Here is a 17,873-nt window from a genome sequence, read left to right on the forward strand (position 1 = left end):
CTCATAGTCTGACCCCCTCATCTCAAGGCACTCAGTCGGTATCGAAGTTTCGAGTTATTTTTTCATGAAAATATGGTATAAATTACTGTATGTTACAATAATAAAAAAGCTCAATGTTCTTTGATGAATGGAATGCAAAATACGATAGTGAATAACGACAATGGCATGCTACAAGTACCGATAAAATATATGTCTTTGAGGTGCTCTCTTGACGTTGGCATACCTGAAAGCTCAAACAGAGTTTATAGGATTTCTATGGACTACAGATCCTCTCTAGAGGAGAGATACTTTCCTTGCCGCTTTGTCTAGAATTAGATTTCTACAGCTGTCATCATTTATTAGATTTGATGGTATACGTACAAGGGACGAACGAAAAGGAACTGATAGATTAATAGCAGTTAGAGCTACTTTTGAACATTTTGCTACTCATTGCATAGCCAACTATAATCCTGATTTAGATTTGACTGTCGACGAACCATCTCCGTCCTTCAGACGACCTTGTCGCATTAGAGTGTATATGGAGTCGAACGAGTGCTTCTCGACATAACGAACTGTCTTCAAACGGGTCACGGTGTCACAGCAGGTAAATTCTTTACATCTGTTTCTCTTTCAGAGGAACTTTATAAGGAGACTCTGACCTTTAGTGGTACCCCAGAAATAACAAAGCAAAGCCCACGCTTCCTAATGCATCCAGACTAGTGGACCCCTCTACTTATTCTTGAAAGGTTAACAATGGTATCCAATATACCAGAAAAAAGGCTGCAATTTTCCTAAGTATTTAGCACAACAACATGAATATTGAGGATTAAAAAACAAAACCAAAATCCAGATATAATTCCCCATTATAAGCAAACAAAAAGCAGTGTGGACACAATGGAAAAAATGATCGGTGAGTATTTCACTAATTGCAAAATAAGAAGACTGCCGTTTGTTTTGCTCGTGAACTTGATTGACATATGGTCCATAAATGCGTTCATATTACGGAAGACGAAAACCCCCACGTGAAAATCAGATTATTCAGACCTTACAACAGGAGTGCTCAACGAGCAGATCGCAATCGAGAGGTCGATCGCCATGGCTTTATGAGTCGATCTTTCACAACGTTTGTCTGAAATCTGTTTGAATGTGCTGTTTTTGTAAAATACCAGTTTATTGACTACGAGGGTGTCGCATTGTATCTGCAAGATATAAATTTGACAACACTGCCTCCGGATCTTTCGTCTCCACCTATATTTTACCGCCTTTAAGGCCCGCGCCGGGCAACAGTCTTTCTTCCTGCGAGGTGAGGTTACCACCTACGAACTGCAACTTCACGCGCTGTGACCGGGGGTTGCGGTGAAAACGGGGAGAGCGGTCTCAGGGTTTGCTGCGCGATGCGGTGTGTGTGAGAACAAGATCCGCCTCCACTAGGCCACCCAATCCTCGTGTTTTCGAGCTAACACGAAACAACGACGTGCAAAACGGAGGAGATGACTCGATTTCGAAAGGACATTTCCTCAAAGTTAGTATACGATGAAGATAACCTCAGGATGTTATTGAGAGTAAAAACTTACCCTAACATTGTAAAAGTGGCATCATATATTTTACATTTTTTGGATCAATTTATATCTATGTGAGGCAGCATTTTCACGGATTAACATGGTGAAGTGTAAGTGTAAAAATACTTTGACTCATCGTTGTGTGTCAGACTGTTATAATAAAGTCTCCAACGTTATACTAAGATGAACATGTCACTAAACATATTTCAGCGATTATGACTGTATACTCAAACGCCAAAGAAACTGGTATAGGCATGTGTATTCAAATACAGAAATGTGTAAACAGGCAGAATACGGTGCTGCGGTCGGCAGCGCCTATATAAGGAACTTCTGTCTGGCGCAGTTGTTAGATCGGCTACTGCTGCTACAATGACAGATTATCACGAATTAAGTGAGTTTGAAAACGTGGTGTTAAAGTCGGCACACGAGCGATGGGACACACCATCTCCGAGGTAGCGATGAAGTAGGGATTTTCCAATACAACCATTTCACGAGCTTACCGTGAATATCAGGAATACGGCAAAACATCAGATCTCTGACATCGCTGGGGCCGGAGAAAGATCCTGCGAGAACGCGACCAACGACGACTAAAGAGAATTGTTGAACGTGACAGACGTGCAAACTGCGGTAAATTTCAATGCTGCAAACCATTCAACGAAACATCATTGATATGGGCTCTCGGAGCCGAAAGCCTACTCGTGTACCGGTGATGACTACACGACACACAGCTTTACGCCTCACCTGGGTCAGTGAAAACCGACATTGAACTGTTGAATACTGGCAACATGTTCCCTGGTCCGACGAGTCTCGTTTCAAATTGTATCGAGCGAGTGGACGTGTACGGGTATGGAGACGACCTAGAGAATCCATGGACCCTGCATGTCAGCAGGAGGCGTTCGAGCTGGTGACGCTCTGTAATGGTGAGAGGCGTGTGCAGTTGGAGTAATATGGGTCCCCTAATACATGTTGATCCGACTCTGACAGGTGACACTCACGTAAGCATCCTGTCTGATCACCGACATCCATTCACTTCACGTCCATTTTGCATTCCAATGGACTTGGCTATTACAGCAGGGCAATGCTACACCCCACACGTCCACAATTGCTACAGAATGGCTCCCGGAACACTCTTTTGAGTTTAAACACTTCTGTTGGACGCCAAGTTCACCAGACATGACCATTATTGATCAAATCTGGGATGCCTTGAAACGCGTTGTTCAGAAGAAATCTCCACCTCCTCGTACTCTTACTGATTTATAGGTAGCCCTCAGTGCTCTTCTGCGTACTCGCGGGGGTCCTACACGATATTAGTCAGGTGTGTCAGCTCCTTTGAGACGTCAGTTTTGTACTTTACTTTTTACACATGTATAATATCTTGACAAATGAGTCGTAGGTCGATAACTTTTAGTGGTACGAAAAGTTGTCTTTCACGTATTTTGTGGAATTAAATGATAAACTTTGGCTTTGGTGTTGTTTTGTGCTTAAATCTACATGAATTTGTAAGTCGGCAGACCTGCAAATGGACTAAATTGGATAAAGTGGATCTAAAAGCTAAAAAGGTTGAGCAGTGCTGCCTTAGAAGATACTTTTTTCTAGAAACAGCAAAAGAGCTGGCTTTTCCTCATATGAATTAGAGGATAGGCCTACTCAGAGTTCTTACAGATGCAATTGGAAATCTGATCCCAGAGGACAAGAATGCAGATGCTGCTGGAGAAACACTGAAACTAAATGGCTGATGTCAGTTACGTCCAAGAAAAAATTATAGAAAGACTAGAACAAAGTGGAAGAGTTGCAGGAAATTCACTTTCGATACTTACTATAAGAAAATGCTGGGAATAGTAAGTCTTGGGTTACATAGCGAACATGAGTTGTAAAACTCCATGTAAAAAAATTAAACGGTGCTGGTAATACGAGGGACACTCCAAAAGAAAAGCACATTCCTTTTGTAAAAATACAGTTTTCATTCTGCATGTGTGAAAGTTTTACAGTGTGTACATACATCCTTCCTGCTTGTTTTCAAACTTAGTTCAAACTGTTCCAGTGAGTGGCGCCTTCACAGCATGGCTTCAAGGTGGCTGCTACACTTGACGGTCGTCAGAAGCAACGTGCTGTCATAGAATTCATGTGCTGTGAGAACGAGACAGTGAAAAACATCCACAAGAGGTAGAAAAATGTGTACGGAGATGCTGCTGTCGATCGCAGTACAGTTAGTCGGTGGGCAAGCAGGTTATGTGATGGAAGCGGGCAAGGCTGTAGTGAGGATTGTCCTCGCAGCGGTAGGCCTCGTACTGCACACACTCCAGACAATGTCCAGAGAGTTAACGAATTGGTGACTGCTGACAGACGCATCGGAGTGAACGAATTGTCACGCTACGTTGGGATAGGGGAAGCAAGTGTTTGCAGAATACTGAAAGTGTTGGCGTTAAAAAAGGTTTGTGCCAGGTGGATTCCCAGGATGTTGACAGTGGCTCACAAAGAAACAACAAAAACGGTATGCAGCGAACTTTTTGGACAGTACGAGAATAGTGGAGATGAATTTCTTGGAAGAATTGTGACACGTGATGAAACATGGCTCCATCATTTTTCATCAGAGACGAAGAGGGCAATCAATGGAGTGACATCATGGAAATTCACCCAAGAAAAAAAAAATTCAAAATCACAGCTTCTGCTGGAAAGGTTATGGCTACGGTGTTTTTCGATTCCGAAGAACTCTTGCTTGTGGACATCATGTCAAGTGGAACCACCATAGATTCTGATGCATATGTGACGACACTGAAGAAACTTCAAACTCGACTGAGTCGTGTTCGACCACATCGGCAAAAGCAGGATGTTTTGCTGTTGCACGACAATGCACGGCCACATGTCAGTCAAAAAACCATGGAAGCGATCACAAAACTCGGATGGACAACGCTGAAACACCCGCCTTACAGTCCTGACCCGTCTCCATGTGACTATCATCTCTTTGGGAAACTGAAAGGCTCTCCTCGTGGAAAAAGGTTTGAGGATGATGACTCCCTTGTGCACGCTGCCAAACAGTGGCTCCAACAGGTTGGTCCAGAATTTTACAGTGCTGGTGTACAGGTGCTGGTTCTAAGATGGCGTAAGGCAGTTGAGAGGGATGGAAATTATGTGGAGAAATGAAAATATTGTTCCTAAAGGATGTATCTGCGCACTGTAAGACTTTCAGACATGCAGAACAAAAGATGTATTTTCAAAAAGATAGTTTGCATTTCTTATGGAGTGCCCCTCGTATATTATAGAAAAGCTAAAACGCAGTTGTGAATCCCAGTGAGAAATGAAATATAAAACAAACTCAAAAATAAAAAAAATCATATTATTACATATAATGCGATAGTGCTGGAAAATAAAACTCATGTGGTAATCAGTAATTCGATTGTTTGATTGACAGCACTAGTTTTGAGGTACACTGTTGGTAAAAAAAATGTTGAAGTCGTCAGAATTGTTATTCTAAGTAAAAGATAATAGTTTTCCGTCACTGTGGTTACATGGATCCGAGAGAGACACACAACATCTGTTACTTCAGAACTTTCTAGGTGTTCTCATGTATACAAGAACCCATCTATCTGGTTTTTCACCCCACTAGTGTTGTAATGAAGGAACTAATTTATTCTCTCTGGAAGGACTCTGGTATTTCCAGTTGTGATGTACGGATGTGAGATCTGGATCATGAGGACGGTGTTGTAGAACGGAATTGTGACGAATGAGAAAACCCAGAGTTCAGACCACTGCAACGAGGGAGACTATGTCGGTATTTGAGCAAATAAAACGAAAGCGCTCCTTGAAGGCTCTGATAATGAAACAAAACTAACCTACTTCGAACACATTAATGGAATACATGATTCTCTGGGAAAGACCTTAATGTTGATGAAGTTCGAAGGCACAAGGGAAAGAGAGCGGCGAAGGAAAATCGGCGTGCTTTAGTTCGTGGATCATAGAGATTCGGCGTCGACTAAACGACTAGAGAGAGAGAGAGAGAGAGAGAGAGAGAGACAGAGAGAGAGGAGGAAGCTACCTAAGTTTCAGCATTGACTTTGTGCCACAAGACATTCTTGGGGGAACGTGCATGCACCCCCCACTCGTACTAAACACCCATAAATGTCTCAGTTTATCCGGTGAGCCCGTGGATGTTGGTATATGGGGAAGACACAGCATAACTGGCCACGATTTCCCACCCGAGCTTAGCGATAATTAAACCAGACCGTTCTTGAAGTGACTTAGTGAGTCGCTGCGTTCGAATTCTTCCTACCTGCTTTTTGGAGTTCCTCTCGTAGTATGTCCCTATCCAGAGCCGTAACAGCACCGTCGGATTCTGAAAGTGCAATACTACTGTCTATGTTTTACGTAATGAGGCGGGGAGAAGCTTTTTTGTGCAAATAATTTTTACACGCGATGCCATTGTGGTGCGTTTTTTAAGAAACACCATAAAATGAACTTCTTCACCCTGATTATAAGCTAACTGTTATCTGTACGAGAGCATGGTCTACCGCATGACTAGATGACCGGAAGGTATCCTATCAACGACTGCCGACCATGGTGCACAGTCTGTACCTTGAGCGTACAATCGATATATTTCGTATAAGATCGTATGGACGCAGTTTCGGAACTATATGAGTTGCAGATTTAGTACGAAGAGGAATGATGACTCAGAACAATGGCTGGATAGCACAGTGACATAAAAAAGTTTCGAAATGAAGAACAAGGTATTATTCGATAAGGTAAATAGTTTATTTTTATTTTTGTCGAATTGTATTGTTGGTCCACTTCAACCTCGTCACAGTCGAGTTTTTGATACTTATCCTGTTGATTGATCTTCTGAGTTAATTTACTACACAATGGAAGTTATAAGAGTAAACGAATTTTGATATTAGTGTCTACAATTGTTTTCTTTGATAAGTTCCTTTCTAACTGAAATTCGAATACTTCTAGGTTGCGTCATGTGTTTCATTGGCGTTCTGTGACAAGATTATGAAAACAACTTTCCTGGAGCAACTGTAGTTAGCTTTTAGCTGTTGCGGAGTCTTGCTTTGTTGCTGTTTCTGCCAGTACTTCATCTTGCAGGCAAGATTCCTAATACGTGTTTGTTTCGTTGTCTTTGCGCAATGTAGGTTCTGTCAGTTTCTTTACTTCACCAGGGTAATATGTCATTGTAGAAATTTTCAAGTGTTTCAGGTTTCATTCTTATACAGGTCGACATTAGAGTTTGTTTTTCTTTATACAGTTACGTCTTCTTTTTCCGAAGAGTTCGCACTGACCAAGTCCGCTGAGCGGGAAGTTATTGGTTTGCTTATTCATCTGCTTGTGTATGAGATCGATTTTTACACACACAGACACGACTGTTTGCACTTTCATGTAAGTGAGTGGTTTTGAGCTCAGAAGCACATTTAAGTTGTCAGTTGACATTTCGATGTTTGTATTTACAATAATAAACACACACACACACACACACACACACACACACACACACACTCACACACACACACACACAGGTAAAGGCTAGTCGCTTATAGACTCCTAATATCGTAGTGGTAAAATGTCACTCTTGTTAGCAAATATTTATTAGTGGTAATTACTTGATTCGCGCCAGAATAGATGTACTCTCGTTATGTATCTATTTAGTGACGTCACGAGCGATTTCTGCATCGGCACTTCATTCCTCTGGCTCTGAAAGCGTCAGTTGGCCAACCACCTTTGCTAGCCAGCGCGGGAAACTGTCGCTCGGTTCTTACATACTGCGTACTGCAGTGCTGATACATTCACTTCACGTATGTCAAATAGCAAAATTTGAAATAAAGTAAAGCAAGCAAGCAAGAGGTACCGTACAAAGATAAATATAGTTCTCGAACGGCCATACTGAGTAAATTTGGACAATCTCAGTTCGAGAAAAATTTTGCGATAATTGTATTGCTGCAATCATATATCTCAAGTGGAGGTCGTATGAGTAAGATAGTAAAGACTACTGCACGTGCCGAGGCGTAAAGACAGAAAAGGCTCTTATTAGCTATCATTCTATTTCACTCTAATTTCCAGTTTGCAATTTTTACTATTATTTTTTAAAGGTTTACTAACTTCATCATATTTTGTTTAACACATTTCACTGTTTCTTGCTACTTCTTGCTACTACCGGATTTAAACACATTTTCTCAATCTGAAAGCAGCATTATGTTTACAGGAGGAAGCGCTAATTCCGATAGTCGGTAAACAGAAAGTAGTGATCCTCGTGAAGTTTGTTCATTTATTATAACAAAAGCGTCACAGTTACTAAGACATGGCGTCAGTTTTTATGGCGTAGGTGGTCGCCAGCTGTTTTCAAAACGTATAACACAACCACAAACCCTTAAAATGTCGTCAGCTGACAAAATAACATTATCTGTTTTATTCTGTATTATGTTGAGCGTGCAAGTCGTCTGAATAGAGAGCGAAGTGAGAGTGCAATGCTAACAGTGCTGTCAAATTACTGTGCGTATGGTTAGTTACCTGAACTGCGTGTGGGGTAAGGGGAGCAGTCACCTGGCACGTAACGCATTACTCACGAGCTACCTCCGGGGGTTGAGGTAGATAGCAATATAATACATACTGTTGGATACGGGGCTAAATCAGAAATATTGACAGTATGGCTAGAGCTGATCAGTTGTATACTTTCATTTTTCTTTTTCTTTTTTTTTTCTTTTGTGTATATGGGGTGACAATTACTGAACCATATGAAATAAAATATTCATAGCTTCTGAAGGGTTTGCGTTAAAGACTGTTGGTAGGGGTGCATGATAGGAATTAGTATGTGAATATGGTTTGGTTTAACGATGAAGCCCGCTTTCATTTGGATGTATTTGTCAATAAGCAAAATTTGGGCGACTGAGAATCAGCATTTCGCGATTGTAAAGGCTCGTCACCCTCAACACGAGACTGTGTGGCGTGTAATATCCAATTACGGAATAATCGGTTCGATATTCCTTGACTACACGGTTACTACCGAACGGTACGTGAAGGTTTTGGAAAATGATTTCATCCCCTTTATCCAAAGTGACTCTGATTTCGACATTATGTGGTTCATGCAGCACGGAATTCGACTACATTGAAGCAGGAGAGTGTTTGATGTCCTGGAGGAGCACTCTGGGGACCGCATTCGGGCTCAGGGATACCCAAAGAACACAGGCATGGGCCTCGACTACCCGCCACATTCTTCGGATCTGAACACATGCGACTCCTTTTTGTGGCGCTTCATTAGAGACAAGATGTACAGCAATAGCCCAAAAATCATTGCTGAGCTACAAACAGCCCTTCAGGAGGCATATCGAACTTGTCATGACCTAAATCCGAATGTCTGTTGTGACATAAATATGTTGAATAATGAATGTACACGTCGTAGTTTGTAAGTAATTAACTTTTTATCATATAGTTTAATAATTGTTACCCTGTAAGTATTAATCTATCCCAGTTTACGTAACAGGTTATTGTGCGGTTTTTGAGACCGCTTACACTCTATCCTAGTTTACATAACAGGTTATTGTGCCGTTTTTGAGACCGCTTACAAGTTTTAATATCCTTTACAATTTCTCCGACAACAGGAATTAGCCATTCAAACGCTAGGAAAAGGATAAATTATAAAGACTTAAGTAACACTACCCCTGAAATTTACTGTTGTTTCTGATGATATATGTCATGCGAAATAGAGTTGAAAAGTTCGCTTTCGATATTTTCAACAGCAGTGGCTGATTAGATCAGGTTGATTCGATGGTTCTACACTTTCGTATTACCATTGATTTAATAGCACATCGACGCACCGAGTGGGGTGGCGCAGTGGTTAGACACTGGACTCGCATTCGGGAGGACGACGGTTCAATCCCGCGTCCGGCCATCCTGATTTAGGTTTTCCGTGATTTCCCTAAATCACTCCAGGCAAATGCCGGGATGGTTCCTCTGAAAGGGCACGGCCGACTTCCTTCCCAATCCTTCCCTAATCCGATGAGACCGATGACCACGCTGTCTGGTCTCCTTCCCCAAACCAACCAACCAACATCGACGCACTCTGCAGAAAAAAAAGTCCTACGGCATACCTAAGCAGGTATGCGACTGGATTTAAAATGTCTTGACATGCAGGGCACAAAACGTTATACTGTCCAGGTAATAATTTACAGATACTAAAAGTGGCATCTAGAACACCCAGAGAATTGTAAAAGAACCACTAAGGTTAATTTTATTGATCAACGATCAAGTGGATTGTATCTGTTGGAATGTCAGCCTTTTCGCACATGATACAGTTATCGATGACAGAATTCTACGTCAAAAAAGTGTAGTAACATCCATGTGTGGCTCGATACATTATTATAGTAGTTCCAAGCCTGGCATTTAGTTAATAATACCGCGAAAGGCAATTCAGCAACCACAAAAGGCTAGAATTCTTTGACTATAAGCTAAATCAATTTTAAAATTATCGTTACTGTCATTTAAGTACTTGAGAGTAACAAATATAATGTTATTAAGAGGACCTATCGAATGGTCTTATTTGCACATTAACTAAATTTGAACTACGATTCATTGGTAGGATTACGAGAAACTACAGTCTTTTTTTACGACACGTATTGAACACTAACTCATGTACGGCCAATAATTCGCTATCTACAAAGCGTAGAGCTCTCTGTTAGGTCCGAATAGCAGAACGTACCGTACCTTTCTGGAGTAATCTAGTGCGAATGTTCATAGGCGAGAGACGGCAGCAGAAATGTCGGAAAATAGGAACTGGGTGACACACCAAGAAATACACTACACATAATGCAAGAACCTCCTTAAGAAAATTCTAAGGACAGGCTCTCTAGTCAGAAGCCACAAATACCCTTCAGTCCTCTGTGTACCTGCTCCATAGAGGCTGGTTCAAATGGCTCTGAGCACTATGGGACTTAACATCTGAGGTCATCAGTCCCCTAGAACTTAGAACTACTTAAACCTAACTAACCTAAGGACATCACACACATGTATGTCCGAGGCAGGATTCGAACCTGCGCCCGGTTCCAGACTGAAGCGCCTAGAACCGCTCGGCCACACCGGCCGGCCATAGAGACTGGCAAATAACAGTCCTCAGAAATGCGTACGAGCAATCCCGCTTCCCATGAATAATACGTGGTTGGACCCTTTGTCACACACTTGAAAGTAATTTTCCGACAATAAATATGTACTCTAACTGACAAGGAAAGCGAAGCATCCCTAATGAGGGCTGGTGGGTGGGGGAGAACGCAGCCGCTGATTCGTTTGGGAAGGGTGTTATAAGGGCGTTGTATCTCGTTCTGGCGCAACCGGTCCACAGGTCTAGATAACGGAACCTGTAACCTGAGCTGGCCTCATACACGTTCTATCGGAAGCGTATCTTAAGATGTCGCTGGCCACGAGAGTATTCCAACATCGTGTAGTTAAAAGAGACAGGCAGTCTATGTATGCACATTATCGTCTTGAAAAATGGCGCAAAGATCCTGCCGCATGAGAGGTAATATATGAGAACTCAGGATGACCGTGAGGAACTGATATGCCATCAGAGTTCCCTCAAACACTACCATTCTTGAACTGGCTCCCCAAACCATGATGCCAGAAATAATATGCTGTGCTTCTCCAAACCAATGTATGAATGGGACGTCTGCCGAGCACACCGCCGTACTCGCCAATGATAGTTATCCAATGTAACACAAAAAAAATGGTCCAAATGGCTCTGAGCACTATCGGACCTAACATGTTAGGTAATCAGTCCCCTACAACTTATATCCTCTGGGGAAATACTTTCTAGAAATCATCTACATGTTTTTTCATATATCTGCCAACTTCGGTGTAAATTTACTAATTCAGACAGATGCTTGTATTTCAAAGGAATTCATTGAATGTAAGGAACACGCATGCGTTGGCACCTTAAATCACGGTAGTTGGTTCATTTTCTGTATCAAGAAGAAAATACTGCCGCTGCTACTTGATCAATGAAATTTGGTGGCTCAGAATCGCAAAAAATCAAACTGAACGTCAATATGTAGGCTAAAATTTCAAATCTACTTCTAGTCTATCAGAGGTGAAGTCCTATGACATTATAAATTAGTTCACATGATGAGGAAGTTACGATCTGCGACCCCATTGGTGTTTTGCTCAAGGAATACATCATATTTAGGAAGAGCTTTATAGTTCCTTCATTGGTTGTCTTCTACAGAAGCACAGCTTTCTTACGTCCTCTAAGCTAAACAGAAACGCTACGCTGTAAAAGTAACATAATAAATCGTTTTGCGTGTTCCTAACCAGTACTGCACTTGACCTATATAAACTATTACCAAGCGTAACATACAAGGGAATAGGAAAAGTATTATTTATCGTCCAGGAATTCTCATAAGTCCTTAAAATAGTAAAACATTTACACTCTTAAGAATACGCAAATTTAAAAAGAACTGAAGTAGTAAGTTTAAGACAGCAATCACGGAACGCCTCTGTTTTATATATCTTGCTTATAGTTTCACCTAGTATATAATGCGTTACATACTTCGTTTTCTCACGTTGTGCGTGTAAATCTAACGCTTTCTTTTCCCTTCTCTGTCTGTATAATATACTTCATTAACTAGATAATCCTAATAGTGCACTCGTACTATGTTTTGTCATCCTTTTCTGGGAAAGGCGTGCCGCAGGGGACAAGGGACCGCTGGCGGTAATGTTCCTCTAACCACTTCTCGCTTATGCGGCGTTTCGGCGTTAGCACGAACAGGCGGCGCTGTTTATGTACGTCTTTTTTAGCTATTTGTTTTGTAATTTTTATATTATTCTGCGTACACGAAAAGCTGTTTCCTATTTATGTCATTATCTAAAATATCACCACTTCAGCGCATCTCAGTTACTGTCTCTTAACTTTTTCCTTTTTAACAACCTAAATATTTCGCATTTTACTTCATTGTACTTTATTACTGTAATGACTTTTATACACTATAAGCCGACTACATACTTTATTGATTGTATCCCTCTTTTTATTTTCCATCGCACAGTTATCAGTGAGGAATATATGTACGCCTACAGTAGCGACATCTGGCGAACTTGCAACACTGAACATTTTGACGCTACTGTACGGCAATTTGTTTAGAATAGTAGCGATGCTGAGGAGATGACTCTTGTGTATACTATTATTTATACATGTGTGAAGACGCTAGCTCTGATTTTGTGTTCAGCATTTGACGACCCATATGGCTCCAGTATATTAGGACATGTTTTTATAAAACAGGTATACCTCATCATATTTGAAGCTCTTAAATGTACATGTATGTCAGTATTACTTTTAATCATGGCCTGTTTTACAGTTTTAAGCTGTAGACAATCTGTTATTTTGTGATTTTTTCCCATATTTTGCTGCAGATCTGAAAATGGTCATTGCCGACCGACACTTGTAATCTGAGGACCTACTAGTTTGTGACCATGGACGTGAAACAAATGAAATTTATTATACAGTTTCGGGTCACTGTTCAATTCGCTATCATGTCACAGCTTGTGAAACTTTTCTTCTTGGCAAATGTCATGGTTGTAGGTCACCGTGAAGAAACCTGTAGATTTGATGACTGAATTTGCAAGTGTCAAAATATGTTACCTAAAAGGCCGTGTCAAATGACAGCAGTGACACAGAAGCTTCACTTTTCGACATCGCCAAGAGACGGTAGACCCTAATACAGTACGTAAATTTCGTCTTGATACGTCTACCCGTCCCTGAGACATAGAGCTTCGAACAGTCGGACAGACAAACAGACGGATAGATAGACAACCAACTTATCCTGTAAGGATTCCGTTTTTACCGACTGAGGTACGGAACTCTAAAAAGAAAACAGTCTACAAAATCCAAGATCGTATAAAGTCTCAGATGATTCGTTCGTGTACCAACGATTTCATTATCTTGGTATCCGTCATTATCTATTCCTTACGTTTCGAAAATTTGAGCAGCACTCTCCCTTCATATATGAGGTTTAACTTCTATGTATAAGGACGGAATAGAAGACATCCACAGCAGTTCATAATAGGAATGAGAATGTGCAAAAATTTATGTACGGATACATACTACAAAATTGGACGTATGTGCGTGAGTTATACGAGGGTTGTGCAGAAAGTAAGTTCCGATCGGTAGCTAAATGTAAACTACTTGGAAAATCCGGCAAAGCTTTGCACAGATATGTTGGGCAGTGTCTCTAGTATGTCCGTAGATCGCGTCGCGTCGCTCTACAGTTTTGAGTGAACAGTGAGCACGTAAAGATGCGTAGGGAACAGCGTCTCCCGCCAAGTATGGGGGCCTGTTTAGAGATTTCGCCTGTGTCATGCAGCCCACATAACACAACTGTCGAACAGTTTCTTCTTCATGCCAATTCTCGGCCGCACACTGCAGGGGCAATGAAGATGCTCCTGCAGCGTTTCCGATGAGAAGTGTTTCATCATCGACAATACAGTCCGTAATTGGGTCCCCTTGAGTCTTATCTCTGCTCATAAGGACCGCTGGCTATGAAGACAAAATTTTTCCACAGACAACGAGCTGCAGACCAGTGCAGATAAGTGGCCGAGAGCACAGGCGGCTGCTTTCTATGAGGAGGATATTAGAAAGTTGATACAACACTACGGCAAAACTCGAAATTGGAGCGGCGGCTATGTAGAGAAGTTGGTGGAAGGTGTACCTAATAGTTACAAATAAAACGATTCTGGTTTTCACTGTGGTTTCCATTTCGCGACCGATCGGAACTTACTTTCTGGACAACCCTCGTATTCCATATCTCCCCTTAGACCAGCGGCGGGCAAACGTTGCACGCGGCTCATGAGCACACAGCGCTACATGTGTGCTGCTCGCGTGCAATCGTCGAACGGGACAGTGCCGACAGCCTATAGGTTGCGGCAGTGTAGTACCAGGCTAAGCTGCGGACGTTGAAGCGAAGCGACCACTACGTAGTGAACGTTGTATTTCAATAACCGGAAAATGCAGAGTGAATCAAGGAGACGGAGAATTGGAGATTTGCTATCTTTTAAAATGGAATGGGAGAATCATTTGTTCTCTGTGGAAAAACGTGAAAATTGGAAATGTATAATATGTGACAGTATTCTCGCTGGTGAGCGGAAGTTTAATATTGAACGCCATTATAATAAATTTCAGTATGTTGCCGTTCTTAGTGCAATAAAAGAGGAATTTCTCAAGCGATATGGGGATATATCTTACTTATCCCTATGTTTTGAATAGTTCTCGAGAGAATCTGGTTTCTGTAGATGATATTCATCTCAGTTTGCAAATGGAATTAATAGATCTACAGTGTAATTCTCGTCTGAGAGACAAGTTCCTTTTGGCAAGACGTGTAATAGATCTTTATCGCGACTTTTCACAGCAAGAGTTTCCTCGTCTCCATCGTGAAGCCATGAAGATAGTAAATGTTGGGCTCGACATACTTTTGCGAGAGATTTTTTTCTGTTATGAAAATTAATAAGTCTCGGTTAAGAGCAAACATCAGTAATGAAAATTTACGTAACTGTTTGCGTTTGTCTGTATGTAGAAATTTTGTTCCAGACATTAAACGTATTGTAAACTCCACCTGTGATAATGAAACAAAACGTATCGTAGGTAAAAGGTACTCTTTCAAACCATGATTACTTTCAAACACTCCTACTAACCTTATTCCTTCATTTAATAAAGCAGGCCAGGAAACAAAACGCATTACAGGGGAAGAAGCGGAGAGACGGTAAGGTGGGGAAGGGTGAGAAGCGGGTGGTCAGCTTGCCCCAGTGTGCACGCAGAACACCTGTTTACTGCACACGTGCATGTGCACCGCACACGTGTAGAATTCCTGCCCGCCCCTGCCTTAGACCAATCGATCGATTTCTCTCAAGCTTGCTAGACATACGACTTACTGTCGATAAAGAACCAATGTGGGGTAGAAAGCACGTACTTCTCAAATGGGTGGGGTGCAGATGAAAAAGAAGTGTAGTTCATCACCCGCAAACAGCCGGACTGTATTCACCTACTACGTGGGAATCTGAGCACATAGTGAACTGGAAGAAAACCTTACACATAATTTCACATCTTTACGACACTGTTTTTCGCTGACCCCTCTTCACGAAATGGTACAAGGAAGGAACTTCATAGTTTACTATATTATCGCTTTTCATGTAGTAAAACTGTCACACCAGATATGGTCTTTTTATTTAATACTTCTTTACTACGAACTCTATTTTCAAAAGATTTTGTAGACAATATTCATATGTACCTATGGATATTCCTAGAAAAACACATCACTGTGTGCTACAGGGCGAAATTCACTAGAGATACAGGTGAAATATGGATTCTGATTTGTGTGCGAAGTATCTTAAAGATATGTGAAGTGTAACTGGTAAGCGTGAATACAGGGAAAGCCATGTGTAAAAACCTCCACCTAAACCCCCGGATTTATTTGTACCAAACTTTCTACACATATTACGTACTATTTAGATGGAAGTAGAGTGGGGCTAAGAAACAGCAATGTGCTATTGGGGTGGGGGTGGTAAGGTTGACAGTGAAGGGAGAGGAGGAGACAGACTGATGTAGAGTGGAAAAAAAAGCTGGATAGTGAGAGTTGGACGAGGAGATTGACAGAGAGAGAGGAGGAGAAGGAGACTGGCGAATAATGGGGTTGGAGGGGATGGGCAGAGAGAGTGGGAGGTGGAGAGAGGTGGTGAGGAGAATATGGACAGCGGGAGGAGGAACAGATGGACAGAGATGGAACAAGAAATGGACATAGACAGGGGGGACGAGCAGATGGATAGGGAGAGGGAAGAGGAACAGCTGGGCAGAGAGTGGAGGGCGGTGGGTTGGAGGAGGTGGGAAGAAAAAGTGGGCAGGAGAAGACAGGCAGAGAGGAAGGAAGGAGGAAAAGAACATAGAGAGGAAGATGGATTAACAGGAAAAATCTGGACAATGCCACGTACTTATACAGACCAGTTTAAAACTGTCAGATCCACTAGTTTTCTGCATATTAATAAGCATAATTATTGTCAGTTACTGAAAAAACTATTGTATGCAATGATGAGCCACGGAGTGCGCTGAGGCTGTTCCAGATACTGGGCTCGTATACAGCCAACACTGTGGTGGTTCCACTAAAAATAATTGCCCAGTTTTCTGTCCCATTTTTATCTAACTCATCCAACACTTCATTGCTAATGAAATACTTATGACTGGATGGTAATTAATTTTTGATTTTTCCCTCCTTTTCTAGAATAGAAAGTTTCCTTAGTAAAGGATTCGAGCCATATCTCAAATGCAACAAAAGCTTACTTTATGCAGTACATTAGGAATGAACACATCAGTAGATTTAAATAAAATGTATGAGTCAGACAACAAACAGCAAATATCATTGTGAAGCAAGAGTACTTAATTATTTAACTAAACAGATTTCGGTCGCACATTGAGTCAAAGCTTTTTATTCTTTGAACGCGTCAAACCATAATTTAAAGAATAAAGGTAGCAGAATTTAAGTAGCAAAATAGAAGACTAAGTAAGAAAAATTTACAATAGTATATACAACAAGTATATATTACTTTTCAATGACTGATATTACTTTCCTATAGTAATTTGGAGTTATCACTCTTTTTCTTTAAAAAATCTATTTAAAATCAAGTCTTCGGGATAATGAACAACATCCTATTCAAACGTTAAAATAGTGTTACCGAAGTGTAAATCAGTGATAGAATGTATTTGTTCCTTTTGACTGTAAGTCTATTACTAAACATGAACTCCACGAGAGAGCACAAGTTAGAGAGACAGCTGGGTGAAGAGCCCAAGAATTTTTGATAGTGACTTGCTTCATGTTTGCAGACCGTCACCGCTGGTTCTTCAGACTGGTGTATTCCCGGCTCTGAAATTTTTTGTGAACGCAAAGAGATGCTCTACAACATTGCAATCTATTAAACCTGATGACTAATGAACCCACGCTGGGCACCAAGAAGTGGTAAAAATTAAAAATGAATAGACGTGGCCCCACGCTGAAGGTCAAAATGTAATAAATTCAAAATGATAAAACAGGGAACCGTTTGAGTTTGTTATATTATTGTATAAATCATCAATATAAAACCAAATCAGGGCCGGTTTGGCTGGGTAAAACATTACACAGTAATCCAGCATGTAGTGGGAGCGTATTAGCCACACCTCACCGCGCAGACCTCCGGTCGATTTTCCTGTGTTGCCGAGGGGCCGTTGCTTGACAGCTAGTGGCTCTAACATTGTCGTGGCTTTGCAAGTGGCGATGTGAACAAGTTAACTTGTCCCAATTTCCGCATATCCTGCCTAAGTACACTCCAAATTAAAGCTCTGCACAGCACCCAAGC

At 41.3% G+C, this 17,873-nt stretch overlaps 1 protein-coding gene across 1 annotated transcript in view; it reads left to right on the top strand.

Annotated features, from left to right (window-relative positions):
- Positions 1 to 17,873, top strand: part of LOC126100754 (uncharacterized) — an 842,175-nt gene that overhangs the window by 683,934 nt on the left and 140,368 nt on the right. The window lies entirely within an intron of this gene.

Source organism: Schistocerca cancellata, chromosome 9, assembly GCF_023864275.1.
Source record: "Schistocerca cancellata isolate TAMUIC-IGC-003103 chromosome 9, iqSchCanc2.1, whole genome shotgun sequence".
Taxonomy (NCBI): Eukaryota; Metazoa; Arthropoda; class Insecta; order Orthoptera; family Acrididae; genus Schistocerca; species Schistocerca cancellata.